We start from the raw sequence: 14,706 nt of genomic DNA on the forward strand, positions 1-14,706 counted from the left end.
CCCGAGCTGCTTGAGGTCCAGTGTGAAATATCCACAGTCAGTCATGATTTGGGGTGCAATGTCCAGTGCAGGTGTTGGTAAACTCTGCTTTCTTAAATACAACGGTCGAGCAGAATGTTTCAGAGGACTTGATGAGGATCCGTATGGAGAGGCAGGTTTCGTCTTCCAGCAGGACCTGGCCCCTGCCCAGACCGCCAGAAGGTGCTTCTGGTGCCCATGCCATCACAATGCTTGACGGGCCAGCCAACTCGCCGGATCAAAACCCCATTGAGAATCTATCAAGAGGAAAATGAGGGGCCACCAGACCCAAAAACAAAGAAGAACTGACAGCAAGCGTCAAGGAAATGTGGGCTGGGCTTCCATAACTCCCAGGCAATCACACAGGCTGAATGCCTCAATGCCAGGGCGCATCGAGGCAGTGATTCAAGCAAAGGGATTCGCAACCGAGTATTGCAGATAAGATATCGTTTTGAAAGTACCATATTTTGCTTGATTTAATGGGACCCTAATTTCTTTTCTTTTTTTTCCCCTACAAAAAGTGAGTAGTAAATGGTGATTTATTTGCAGTGTACTAATTTTGGGGAATTCCCGATTTTGTGGGTTTTATGAGCTGGAAGCCCAAATTATGAAAAAATCAACAACTAAATACTTGAAATGTTTTAAATTGTGGGCCCTGAATCTATAATCTGTGGAAGTTGAACTTTTCGAATGGCATTATGGAAATAAATAAACCTTTTCCATGATATTCACATTTTTGGGAAAGGGTGCGTGTGTGTATACGGCACGGCGGATGACTGGTTAGCACATCCGCCTCCCAGTTCTGAGGACCGCAGTTCAAATCCCAGCCCCGGCTGTGTGGAGTTTGCATGTTCTCCCGAGAGTACTCCGGTTTCCTCCCACATCCCAAAAACAAGTGTGGTAGGTTGATTGAAGACTCTAAATTGCCCGTAGGTGTGAATGGTTGTTTGTTTCTATGTGCCCTGCCATTGGCTGGCGACCAGTTCAGGGTGTACCCTGCCTCTCTCTCTCTCTCTCAGATAGCTGGGATAGGCTCCAGCACACCCGTGACCCTAGTGAGCATAAGCGGTACAGAAAATGGATGGATGGACACACACACACACACACACAAATACCATCCTGGCGCAAATTGTACGTTGACGTCGCCGCCACATTGGATGTGGAAGAGTTGGCTCAATGAAGATGCCAGCAATCTATTGTTTGGAGATGTATAACAGTTACTGGGGGATTCAGCGGAGGCTTACCCATCTCAGCCCGCTCTCCCTTATTTAAAAGGTTACTCATGAATAGGAGTTGTGCAAAAAAGAAATAATAATAATTGGAATGTAGGCCTATGCCGAAATATTCCCTTCATTTTTGAAACTCTTATCACAACGCTGAAATATATTTAAAAGCAGACTGTTCAACAAAAGAACTATTTAACTATTGAAGTTAAAGAGCTAGCTTTTCATTAGAATTTTCAATTATTTGTTTCGTATCATGTCATTATAAGTTCAACTAAAACTTTTGATTGTCTTGTAGATGAAGTCCATGAGCCTCTCACTCAGAACAAAAATCTTGGGTTACTTTCCTGTCAAAGTCCTTTTCGCCTTTGAGCTTCAAAAGTCACTTTATGGAAATCGAGATTATTACCATCAAAGTAAGTTTCCCTTCATCGTTCCTATTTCCGAATGAATGTTTGGAGTGTTTTTAATGGCGAAAATGATCTTTCCGCTTACAGGTAAACTGTTTTAGCTGGCACGGTGAGCGCAAGGTGGAGTATCTTTGTCACCCACGGTCAGTGTTCGGGACTAACCAATTACATGTTGCAAAAGTACGTCATTTGAATCGATTACATAGCCGGGAGAAAATGTCGAATTAAATTACAGTTGCTTTTGGAAGTGTTCACGATGACCATTGTTGTTACATTTGAAAAATTGCCGCAAAAGCTCGGATTCGTTTTCATATCCTCCTCCTACAGTCGAACGCGTCGTGATTGGCGTTCTATGCGGACATTTTTCCAAATATGACCTTGAAGCGCTACCGTGTGGTGGAACCTATTAGTTTGTCTTCGATTTTGCAAGCGTTTCGACTCATCGTTACACTTTTGAACACATAAACGAAAACACTCATAAATGTGTAAAAAGGTTACATTTTGCGCACAAGTTGAGCATATATGCAAAGTAATTGTCAGATTCACGACACACGCGTACCGGCCAATTTTCTTCGCATTTGCGTGCGTATGTTGACAAATCAGAATTGTGAATTTGCCGCGCTCCAATTAGCATGAACCGCGCCATTATTTCCCTGGAAAAGGACGTCTGGGGACGTAATCTCAGCCAATGCGGACTGAAGTCACAAGAGACCGTTGAGCCAAAACTTAATTTTTATGCGAGAATTCAAAAGGTTTGTATCACTGGAAAGTTGGAAAAATTGCTACGTAAGATGGCGGTCCTGGAAATGAAAATTCACCGCCTTGCGGTGTACATGCATGTGGAGGCAAATGGACACCATTGAGACTCTAAGGGGTATGTATTATCAAGAGGAAAATGGGGGGCACCAGACCCAAAAACAAAGAAGAACTGACAGCAAGCATCAATTCCATAACTCCCAGGCAATGCCTCAATGCCACCGCGCATCCAGGCAGTGATTCAAGCATAGGGATTCCCAACCAAGTATTAACATCGCTTTGAAAGCACCATATTTTAATTGATTTAATGTCACCGCAATTTCTTTTTTTTTTTTTTTTTTCTACAAAAACTGAGACGTAAATGGTGATTTCTTCACCGTGTTCAAATTTGTGGAATTCCTGATTTTGTGGGTTTTATGAGCTGGAAGCCCAAATTATGTAAAAATATACAAACGTAACAACAACATAGATTTGTATGCATTTTCATTTTTACAACAATGGCAGTTAAAAAAAAAAAAAAAATCAAAAATCAAAAAAAAAAAAAACCACTGCAGTCATTCGAGCCAAAACATGGTTGAGGCTCTTGAAAGTGCTATACAGTAACTAAGTCATATATGAATATTTGACTCAAAATGTTGAGTGGCATCAGCCCTATCTATGGTTTTCTTTTGTTTGATGCCCTCTATGGACAATAAAAGCATTATTGTGGTATGACCGTATAAAAGAAATTCAAAGTGGAAAGAAATTATATTTTTATATGAGGTAATTACACCCTTGAATAAGTCAACAAGTCATAAAAACAGATTTTTATGTATTATCAGTTTTTGACAAAATTAAGTTTAAAAGAAAAAAACTGCGGCAAAACATGGTTCATGCTCTCAAACTTGTTAAAACTAAGTTCTATATATCTATATTGTTTCCTTTCAATCCCTCAAAATGTTCAGCAGGCCCAGACCTGTTCATGGATCTCAATTGTATTTTTTTGTTTGATGCCCTCTTTGGACAATAAAAGCAGTATTGTGTTATGACCATAACTCTAGATATGCCCCCGCCCAAAAAAACAAAAACTCCAAGTAGAATATTTGATATGATGTAATTAGAGCCTTGAATGTCATAAAAACATTGATTTTGACACACACTCGCGTACAAATACAGCATGGAGTTCGTAAAAGCTTATCTCTCGACGAATGGCAGTGCAGGATTTCAAATAATTACAGTTTGGAATTTGCAGACGAGCCTTGGCCAGCCTCACATTGGCACACACAGAATATATTTATATCTGCACACGAAGACTTGGTAAGAAAGTATTTTGGCAAAATAAAACGGTGGAGTGGTAACATAAAAAAAAACACATTTAGTCAGAATGGTCCCATTGAACACGCACACACAAACACAACTCTTCTCGCAATCCCAACTCACCAACATATTTGTTTGTGGCATACAATGTGGGAAATGGTAGCAGTGTGAGGCCATATCTGCTGGAAAGCGCTGCAAGAAAAAGAATGACCTGGTCTCTGGCGCCATCTGGTGGTTTGGCGGTGGAAACACCGCAGAAAATCAACACCATTCCTCCAACAGCAATGCTATGGTTCTTTCTATATTCACGGGAAAAGCGGGATAACACAACAGCTCTACAGTATATCGAACTATATGCTTCATGATGGGAGTAAATGAGCCAAAATATTCCAATTTTACTGTGGCGTAGAGTCAATGAGCATCTCCTATGTCTACAAATTTCAAAATTGCATCGTGCAATTTTGAAGTCATGTTTTTAAAGGCTTTGTCTTTGGTAAAAGATATCAAAGTCAACAAAAAAGCCATCATTTGTACTGTTGACGCACGGGGGAGTGACGTGTGCGCCAGACTCGAAGGAACCAATCAATCAATCGATATTCGATAAAGTTTCTCTCTCAAATTGAAGCAGATTACCTCCAGGTCATAAAAGAACCGGTCCCATCAGGTCCTATCCTCATTAAATGCAATCGCCGGTCTCTCAAGTTAGAGAATGATGTCATCGACATGAACCGATAACTTCGATATTAGTGCCACATTAAATCAGCAACTTCGTGCACACTTGACATGCCAACACAGTGCTATGTACCTAAATGTAAACAAGCACACATTCTCACTACAGTTCTCTGAAGACTCTCTCCTGATAGATGCCGATTGTGGTCCATGGAAGCAACCGGGTGTGCGCGCGTGTTCGTGCGTTTCTGCGTGTGCGTAAACATGAAAGTGAGTGACACACGCGCACACACACACACACGCACACACTCCATTGGGGGGTGGGGGACTTACTACGTGACGTGACCTCAGCCGTGCAGCGCGTTAAACCAGCTCCAGACGAAGTTGAAAGTTCTCGATTTGTAAATATTTAAGCTAAGTTTTGTCAGTCCTTCACTGAGTCAGTCCTTACCCTCCATGACCGATTTAGGACCGCGCACTTCGGAATGAATAACAAACCCACAATGCATTGTGCTTTTAACACGCCAGTAAAGCTGTATTTTTCATGTTTATAGAAAAAGTAACGACACTCAAATACACATTTTACAAAAGAAAATGACATATTTACCTTTTGAATCATATTTAAATGAACCCTGCACCTGAGATCCCGATCTCGGCATGACCAGGAAAAAAGGTCAATGAAGGTAATGAAGCAAAATTCTTTTTCTGAACGTGAAGTTGCTCAATGAAGTGGCGGGTGCGCAAGAAAGTCCTCTTTGCCACGCCGTCCTCTGGCGTTAACAACACGCGAAAGAGGAGCGAACGGGACAGCGAGTGTGCGGCTGTCGATGCTGTGGGGTCAGAACAGCGCACACACACTGAACTAAAAAAAGAAGTGGTCAGACATAAAGGTGGATGTCAAGCGGAGGACAGTTGCCCACCGCCAAAGTGTGGCCAAAACGGGCACGGAGGGCCTCACCCCATTCGAGGAGAGATTCGCTGCCATCATGGGTGGCGCTGCTCTTCCGTGGCTGACTCTGATCACCCCACAAGGTTAATACCGTGTATTTTTATAACTCATAACAAATGTGTTCACTCAGTAACCTGCACTCATAAAGGTTCATGCGTAAATGTTTGTAATCAACCTTTTGAATTCAAATAGAAGCACGTCAGCATATCAAAGAGGATATCAAATTCAGGAAATTCAAAGGCCTCTTTTTATGTGCAGTCGCAGCCACGCGCTACATGTTCGGGGGATTCGTCCACCGTCCCTGTCGTCTCCTCCGACGCAATTACGCTCCAACGCTGCCTTGCGTGAGTTTTCTCCGGGCACTCCGGTTTCCTCCCACATCCCAAAAACATGCATGAATTGGAGACTCTAAATTGCCCGTAGGCGTGACTGTGAGTGCGAATGGTTGTTTGTTTGCATGTGCCCTGCGACGGGCTGGCGACCGGTTCAGGGCGTCCCCCGCCTCCTGCCCGATGGACAGCTGGGATAGGCTCCGGCACGCCCGCGACCCGCGTGAGGAGAAGCGGCTCAGAAAATGGATGGATGGTACTCGGTGCACGCATAAGGCGCGCCGCGTTATAAGGCGCCCCCGTCCATTTTGGAGAAAATGTATGACTTTTAAGTGCGCCTTATGGTCGTGAAAATATGGTAATTTGAACGTACATCGCTACTGACGAGTGAAAAAGAATTCCATAATTTACCCCTCTTCTCCTAAAAAAAAAAAAGAAAAAAAAAAAGCCATTTTAACCCATTTTAATCATGTGCAACCAATGTACATGTTCAAATTAAGTCGATTCAAAGGACTAATTTATGTTTTCAGTGCATGTGTTGGAGTCACGAAGTGATTATGAGGGCAATAGGCGGCATAAATGATCGCCTTGATCAATTAATAGGTGTCCTCACAAATACCAGTGGTTCATTAAATACACTGGTTAACAAATGAATTCTGAGTCCTTGCCTCAATTACATTGTCGAAATCAAATGTTGCCGGGCATGAATTGTTCATCAGTGCTAACTGTCCATGTGTCTCTGATGTGCAGATTTATGATAACAGTTTCTCAGCATCACCTCTCAGTGTCGCCAAAGCACCAAAAGCTGTAGAAACGTGCGTACGCCAGCCATGCGGTTGGCGTGAGGTACCGCACATTCCCACGGTCACGCCACTCTTGATACGTCTGACCTTTGACGTGAAAAAGAACGTATGCCACGTTTTTGTGTGTACGCACCTTTTGTACGAGGCCCATAGTCTGCTTGACACACGCAAGCCTTCACTCTGGATCTGTTCTTCAGGTGGTAGAAAGGCAGTTTTAGTTTTTGATTTGATATGACAGTTGAAAGTCAGGTCTGAATCCATCAGAACACTGAGGTTTTGGACTTGGGCTTTGGTTTTTAAAGAGAGTGACTCCAGGTATTTACTAACAGCAATCCTCTTTTCTTTATTGCCAAAAACAATTATCTCAGTTTTGTTGTGGTTTAATTGAAGAACATTTTGGCTCATCCAGTTATTTATCTGTTTTAGACAGTGACACAACACCTCAATTGAACTGTAGTCATCTGGAGACACTGCTAGATAGAACTGTGTCATCTGCCTAGCTATGATAGTCAAGGTTAAAGTTCTGAAGAATTTGACCCAAGGGTAGCATATACAGGTTGAACAGTAGGGGTCCAAGAACTGACCCTTGAGGGACCCCTTAAGTCATTGCCATTCGATGAGATTGAACACTTCCAATGGTTACAAAATAACTCATTTCCTCCAGGTAGGACCTGAACCATTTAAGGACTGTTCTATTTAGTCCTACCCACGTTTCCAACCTGTTCAGCAGTATATTATGAGCTACCGTATCGAAAGCTGCACTGAGGTCCAACAGGACCTGAATTGACACCTTTCACGAGTCAGTATTCAACCTTATATCACTTAGCACTTTGATAAAAGCAGATTATGTACTGTAATGAGTTTGGAACCCTGATTGAAATTTGTCAAAAAGTCCATTTAAGTTCAAGAAATTGCTGAGTTGATTAGAAATAACTTTCTCAACAATTTTGGCTATGAAAGGGAGATTTGAGATGGGTCTATAGCTTGCTAACATTGAAGTGTCCAGCGCGCTATTTTTTAGCAGAGGCTTAATGGCAGCTACTTTAAGCGCTTTCAGAAACTCGCCTGACTAAAGTGAGCAATTGATTATTTGCTGCAAATCAGCTAGCACAGACTTCGCAATAGCTTTGACAAAGTCAGATGGTATTGAGTCAAGAAAGCTTGTCGATGGTTTCAGCTGCTGAACCATTTTCTCTACAGTTTTTTCAAATTAAAATTCTGACATGGTAAAAGAGTTTTTCCTGGGTGGCTTCAGATGTAATATCATTTTGCTGATTTGTGCTAATATTTAACCTGATGTATTGTATTTTTTCACGAAAATAACAAGCAAATTTGTTGCATTTATCTGCTGTTAGGATAAATTTGGGGGGGTTGTGAGCTTGTCAACCACAGCAAACAGAGTGTGAGTGTTGTTGAAGTTCTTACTGATGACTTCAGAAAAGTGTTGCCGTCTCGCCCTGACTAACGCTTGGTTAAAACGACAAAGTCTGTAAAGGTCATAGTCAATTCGGAGATTAGTTTTTCTCCACTTACGTTCTACTTTCCTGCACTTGGATTTAGAGGTCTTTGCCATCATTTTGCTCCTCCACGGTGTTCTAGGTCGCCTCGAGATTGTCTTAGTTTGAATAGGAGCGACACTTTTTAAAATCAAAATTTGCTGGTGTTGTCTCATTTAAAATAGTATTACAAGCTACTTTCTGTTAACCACGTTTCATTTAGTCACAAAAAGTCCAGATCATAGGTTGTAATGTCATTAATCAACATTGATTTATTGCCCAGCGACCTGACGTTGAAAAGAGCTCGTCTCGCAGAGATAACTGGAGACAATGGTTTGATACGATTCACATTTCATCCTCACTAAGTTTGTAGTTCTACTTTTTTTGTGCCATATTTCTTTGACCAACTTTCTGTCCCTTGTAATTACAGCGATCAAAAATGCCTGATCTCCGTAGGGTTCTGACTTATTTGGGAAAAGACCCCGCAGATATCAGTCAGATTCACTCGAATGTGCCGGTTCAGCATCTCCCGTACACCAGTTGGTGTTCATTCACTAATACGTTCGACAGACACACACACTGTAGGCTTTAATAACTTGTGCTGGGATCACAAACAACAACACAGGTTATACTAACATATCAACTCACACGTTCTTCCAGGTGTTTAGACACTAAAGAAGAATCCCACCGCACCACTCGTCAGTAGCACTGCCTTGCTCATTTTCCCACATCCTATTCTGCCCTTTTCTGTCCTCTCTTATTTTGATCTCTTGGTTAGTTATTGCATGTCCTCACTGGGTGATCCCCCCAGCCCCCTTCTATAAGTGACTGTTTGTAATGTTACTTGTGTTCAAATATCTAGACTGTGTCACTATTGTTCTGTTGTGGTTCTCACCCCTAGTCCCTTTGTCCACTCTCTCCCTCTGTCCCCTGAAAGGCCTTTTGTGTCTTGCTGCATTTTCAACAAACATCTGAATAATAAAAACTAATTTAAAAATAAGCAGAGGGAGTATTTCAAACTCCCCTGTTGCACAGCAACACGGTTCCAGCACATAAGGCATACAGATCCACCATTCTGCAGGGCCATGCAGCTGAACAGGGCAGGTTTAAAAAAAAAAAAAAAAAAGTCCCCAGTCAAGCCTCAAGTCTATGGTTTGGGTCACAGGTGTCCCCAAAGATGATGTCATGCAACATAAATGCTGGGGACATGATATAATGATGTCACTTTGTTTTCACACAAAAACACAAACAAAATAAATTCAATTCAATGAAAATTTACTGTAAGTGAATGTGAATTTTGCGGTTCCCATGCCCCTTGGTAAGTGCCGCTCTCATATCAGAGGAACGGACTTGGTTGTTAAAATTCACAACAAAGTCTGTTCCGTTCCCATCCTCTCTTGTCTGTTTCTCTTGGTTAGTTACTGCATGACCTCACTGTGTGACCCCCGCAATCTACAAATAACTGTTGTAATGTTACTTACTTGTGTTCAAATATCTAGACCAGGGGTCGGCAACCGCGGCTCTCGAGCAAATAACACTTTAGCTCAGAGTTTGACTGACACACAGCAGGAATTCTCGGTGCGACACCCCTTTCAGGGTGGCCAGTGACTTCCCAAATCTCCTATTTACGCAGCAAAGCAGAATAAAATTCCCCAAAACCACAATGGGCATATAACTAGTCTGTTCAGCTACTCAAGAAGCTCTAAGAAGGGAAAAAGGTATCGCACAAACGCCCAGAATTCGTGACCCGTTTTATGACCCTCGAAGGCCTTTTTAACAAGAATTTACATCGGAAATCTTCCCACAGTTCAAAGCATGCATCGCACAAAACACTGATATCCAAATAACATCTACAATGCCACACATTCGCTCCAGTTTCACTCGAGGGCAAATCTTACTTTCCTCACGCTCACAAGTGCTCAGGGCTCTGTGTTGCCCTGGTAACAAAGTGACGCTCACACACAGACAGGGTGCAGCTGCTTTCTGCCACCTCCAAGCTGATTACAATGGTACCGAGATGTATTGCAAAATACCGTGAATTTTGTGTGTTTGGGTTGGACAAAACTTGGTATTCTCCTCACGCGGGCCTGCAGCACTATGTAGCGTATATGGATTTGGGATAAAATAGAACTTATTTGAGAAATAAATTCGTCAAAGGTGGACGCCTGTGTTCACTTTCGATCGATTTACATTTAACATTAAAATCAGACTATTTTATCTCATCTCTTTTTAGATGTGTAAAACTTCTAAAAACCTCTGTCTCATAATTTGAAGGTTGCTACAGGAATTAAATAAGAGGTCTAGATCACAGAGGTCTCATCGTATCCAAACACAAACGATACAGGGTGTGGCTTTTATATCAAATTTAATGAACTCTAACAGGGGTCTAACTACAGGGAAACAATGCGGAGAAAAGGAAAACAAGGCACAGGTAAGCATTCGTGAAGCAGGTGGAACTTGTGGTGTAGGTGTGAAGTGAGGATGTACAGTGAGCAATGCATAAAACTGGGATTCCTGTTGCCGTTAATTTAAACCCAACTATGCACCAATCTGTACTTTAGTCGATCGCACGTTGGATTTATATTGCGTGGAACACAATTTCGGCGGGTTGGTCGATCTCCCGGGTGCTTGGCCGGTCCAGTCGAGGACGGGTGGTTTTGATGGAAAAAAGAGGAAGAAAAATAACCCAAAAAGCTTCAAGGCCGAAGCCCGTGAGTGGCCTGGTCGCCAGGCGCTCGGAGCAGGCGTGCTCTGCCCATTTCTTACCCAACGGAGCTTTCTCCATGAGCTGCCCAAGGACCTGCACCGGTAGCTCGGGGCGCTGGCAGGGTGCCCTGCGGCGTGGGAAGGACAAGAGCGTCCTCGCCACCTCATGGTGAGAGGAGGGGCTTCCTGGCTGGGCCTTCTGCAAGGTGAACGAACGAGCGAGAGCGAATCAAGGACAAAGGAGCTTCGGCCTTTTATGCACAAGGGCGAGAGAGGGAGTGCCCCTCCCCAGGGACCAAAAGGGAATAATACTATTTTTTTTTTTACAACTTTGTGGTTATTTGTGGTTTTAATCCCGTGGGAGTAACAGATTAACTATTGGATCTAAAATAAGGAAACCGGTTTCCAGTTTTGCATTGTCACGCACACCCTGTTTAATCCATGCAATGAGTGTTTCAATTCTATGTGGGTGCCGAGGGCATTTAGTATGTGCAATGTGGCATTTGTGTTGTGTCGGGTGAAACGTCTCATCCAGTTCAGTGGAAAAACAGATTTGACATTAGCTATTCCAATTCGAAGAAATACAATCACGAGTGACATTGGTGTGGTGGTAGACAATGGGAGGTTTCATGCAAAGTTCTTAAAATGTTCCACAACATTCAGATTCAGTGAAGCTGGTCCCAAGTGTTGTCGCCATTGGCAGCAACCTTCCACTGCCAGTGTGTTATCCACTGTCCCAGAGGTCTTGAGTTGCATTTCAAAGGGCAAATAGTCCTTTGTTGGTGAGCAGAGACAAGTCTCTGCCGGGGAGAGTTTTCATACCGGCTGGGGGTGAAAATTAATTAACTTAGTGTCCGAGTGAAAAAACAGTTTCCTGTGCTTCCCTTTTGATGATGAGATTCTTTAGATTGGCTGGTAATTAATTTAGCGTCCGTGTGAGATAAATGAGGCATCCTTATGGCTGTCTGTCACAGCAGGGCGGCTTGAAAGAATGCAGAACAGACAGAGATTGGGGTTGCTGGGTGCCATGTGCTCCGGCAGGGCATATTTGTTACACATACAAAAGTGTAGCTTCTGCCCTCCACCCTTGTCGGCGCGGCGAGGAAGGTTGCGTCTGTCTCCACCGCCTCGTGGAAGAGAATACGAGAAGTTATGTCTTCCATCCCACAAGAGTTCCTTGTGAAATCAGTTAATGCGGTTTCCAGGCGGCTTGAGAAATTGGTGGCTAATGCTGGCGCCCATACCGAATTTGAAATAAAACTCCATGCAATACACCTTCTTCTCATGTTCATTTCTTGTGAGCATTATAGTTCAGAAATAAATTACAAGTACTTAAAAATAGGGAGTTACTTTTCAATCACCCGGTACATGTAAGAGAAGCATTCTGCTAGCATAGATGCCTGTGTAGCGTATATGAGTTAAATAAAAATGTAATTAATTTAGGAGAAAAGAATAAGCCGGAAGCGACGTCTGCGTTACTTCTGGTTTAGCATAATTTTAAGTTTAATCGTTAAAATCAACTATTTTATCCAGTAAAAGGGCACCACGTCACTTTTTAGATGTATAAAACTTCAGGACAAAGTGACAACAAACCATTTTTCTTGTAATTTGAAGGTTGCTACATGAATTAGATCATATTTCTAGACAACCAGAGTTTTTTTCCTCGAACCCAAACACACACAACTGATGGAGGTAGTGAATTTTTAGAGACATTTTAATGAGATGTAACATGGGGATCTACAAGTCAAACAATGCAGGAAGAAAAAAAAAAACAAAGGACAGACAAACATTGGCAAAGGAGACTGCTTTGTGATGTGAGGGTGGAATGAGCGTGTAGTGACAATGCATATTGTTGGGGTTCCTGTTCTCGTTAATTTAAACCCAAATATGCACTAATCTGTACTTTTAGCAGACCGCAAATTGGATTTACGTGTGTTGAACACGATTGAGGCAGGCTGGTCAAGCTTCTGAAGGTTTTGTACGGGGGAACAGCTGGATTTGGCGGAGAGGAGGAAGAAAAAAGAAGGGACACAGAACAAAAAGTTCCCAGGCAAGGACGGCCAGAGCCCGGGCGTCACTGCTCGCAGACGCACGGAGCCACTGTCCACTTCCGTCCCCGCGGAGCTTGCCCGAGCGCCCAAAAACGGTAGCTCGGCGCGCCGGTAGCATGCCCTGCAGTGGGGGAAGGGTCCGATGTGTCCTCGCCACCTCGTGGTGCGAGGTGGGGCGTCCTGGCTGGGCCAGTCTTCGGCAAGTTGGTTGGACGAAAAAAGAGCAGAGAGTCAAGCAGCAAAGGGACTCCGGCCTTTTATGGCCAGCTGCCAAAGGGGGTGGTCCCCCCCTATCCCCTTCCTTTCCCACAACCTCCGGGACCAAAAGGGAAGCTGGACTGCCTCTGAATGTTACTTTTCCATTTTAGGATTATTTTGTGGTTTAAACACAGTGGAATTAGATATTAATGATTGGATTTAAGATAACGAGACCATTTTCCCACTTTGCATTGTCACCTCTTTAATCCCTGTAACAAATGTTTCAAGTGGATGTGGTTGTTGAGAACACTGTAATATTTGTAATGTGGCATTTGTGTTGTGTGGGGTGTTCAGTTGACAAACAGATGTGCCATTCAAATTTGCAGAAATACAATCACTTGTGGCGTTCATGTAAAGTTCTGAAAATATTATATCACATTCAAATCCAATGAAGATTTTGATTAGTTAATCCGGGGTTGCAGTGACTTTCCACTACATGTGGGTGTCGCTAGTGCACCGTTCATTGTCCCAGCCCGGACAGGCAAATGTCTCTAAAGACAACGGGAAAGAGGAGTCTTTGTTGCTGAGTTCATTAATTTAACGTCCGGGTGAGAAACCTGGTGTCTGTGTCTCAGCTTTGATGCGACTTGGGACGGTCTGAAATTCATTTAGACTCCCCGTGCGAAGTTAAATCTGGCATCCCCGTGGTCGTCTCCCTCGGCGGGGGAGCGGCGATAGCGACGCCACTTGGTCTCGGGTTTGGGGGTCACGGTGCCATCGGGCGAGAGCGTGTCCGTTACACCTAAATCTACTTTTTTTTTTTTTAAATAGTTGATGCTAAACACAAATTCCAAATAAGGGTTGGACAAAATGTACTTGTTGGATGGATGATTCTGTATTTTAATGGTAAAATAAAAGAAGGATGTTTTACATTTCCTTCTCATAGTGCTTCATTATATTCACTGTACTGTTTAAAAATAGCACATTGATAAAGTTTTCATTCCCATGCATTCTCTTTCAGGCAGGAGAGAGTTCAAGCATGTTTAAATGCATACATCCATAAGTTAGTAATACAATATATAAATATAAACATGAAGAAACAACTTATTTGAGCCACAAATTTTTACTTTGTTGAATTTAACAGCCATCCAGTCCAGAACTGACATGAATGTTGATTTCTGACACTGTTAGGAATAAAACAAAGATTTTGTGAATTACATTCCTTGAAACAATTAAGATATTCAAATACTAAATATATATGAATCGCATCGCTGGCAAAGGCAAATTTTTCTCTATAGACAGTATGTACTGGTTTATAATAGAAAACCCAATTCCAATTCCAAAGTTGGGACGATGTGTAAAAAGTAAATAAAAACACAATACAATGATTTGCAAATCTCAATATTCAATTGAATACACTACAAAGAAAAGATATTTAATGTTCTAATAACTTTAGTTTTTTTTGTAATATTCTCCTTTTTTATATTTGATGCCTGCAACACTTTCCCCAAAAGTTGGGACAGGGGCATGTTTTCCATTGTGTAACATTACCTTTCCCTTTAGCAACACTCAATAAGCATTTCAGAGGACAGTAACTGTTGCTTTGTCGGTGGAATTATTTCTCATGCTTGCTTAGGGACCGGAATTGATAAGATTTTTCCGATTCCATTTTCGATACTGCTTAACGGTTTCATTCTTCGTCGATTCTCAAATTTGTAGTTTGGGGGAGAAAAAATCTCCAGGGGTGTTTTAAGTAGATTTAAAAAAAAAAAAAAAAAAAAAAAAAGATTAATAAGCATGCA

The sequence above is a fragment of the Phycodurus eques genome, chromosome 14 (genome assembly GCF_024500275.1).
Source record: "Phycodurus eques isolate BA_2022a chromosome 14, UOR_Pequ_1.1, whole genome shotgun sequence".
In the NCBI taxonomy this organism is placed as follows: Eukaryota; Metazoa; Chordata; class Actinopteri; order Syngnathiformes; family Syngnathidae; genus Phycodurus; species Phycodurus eques.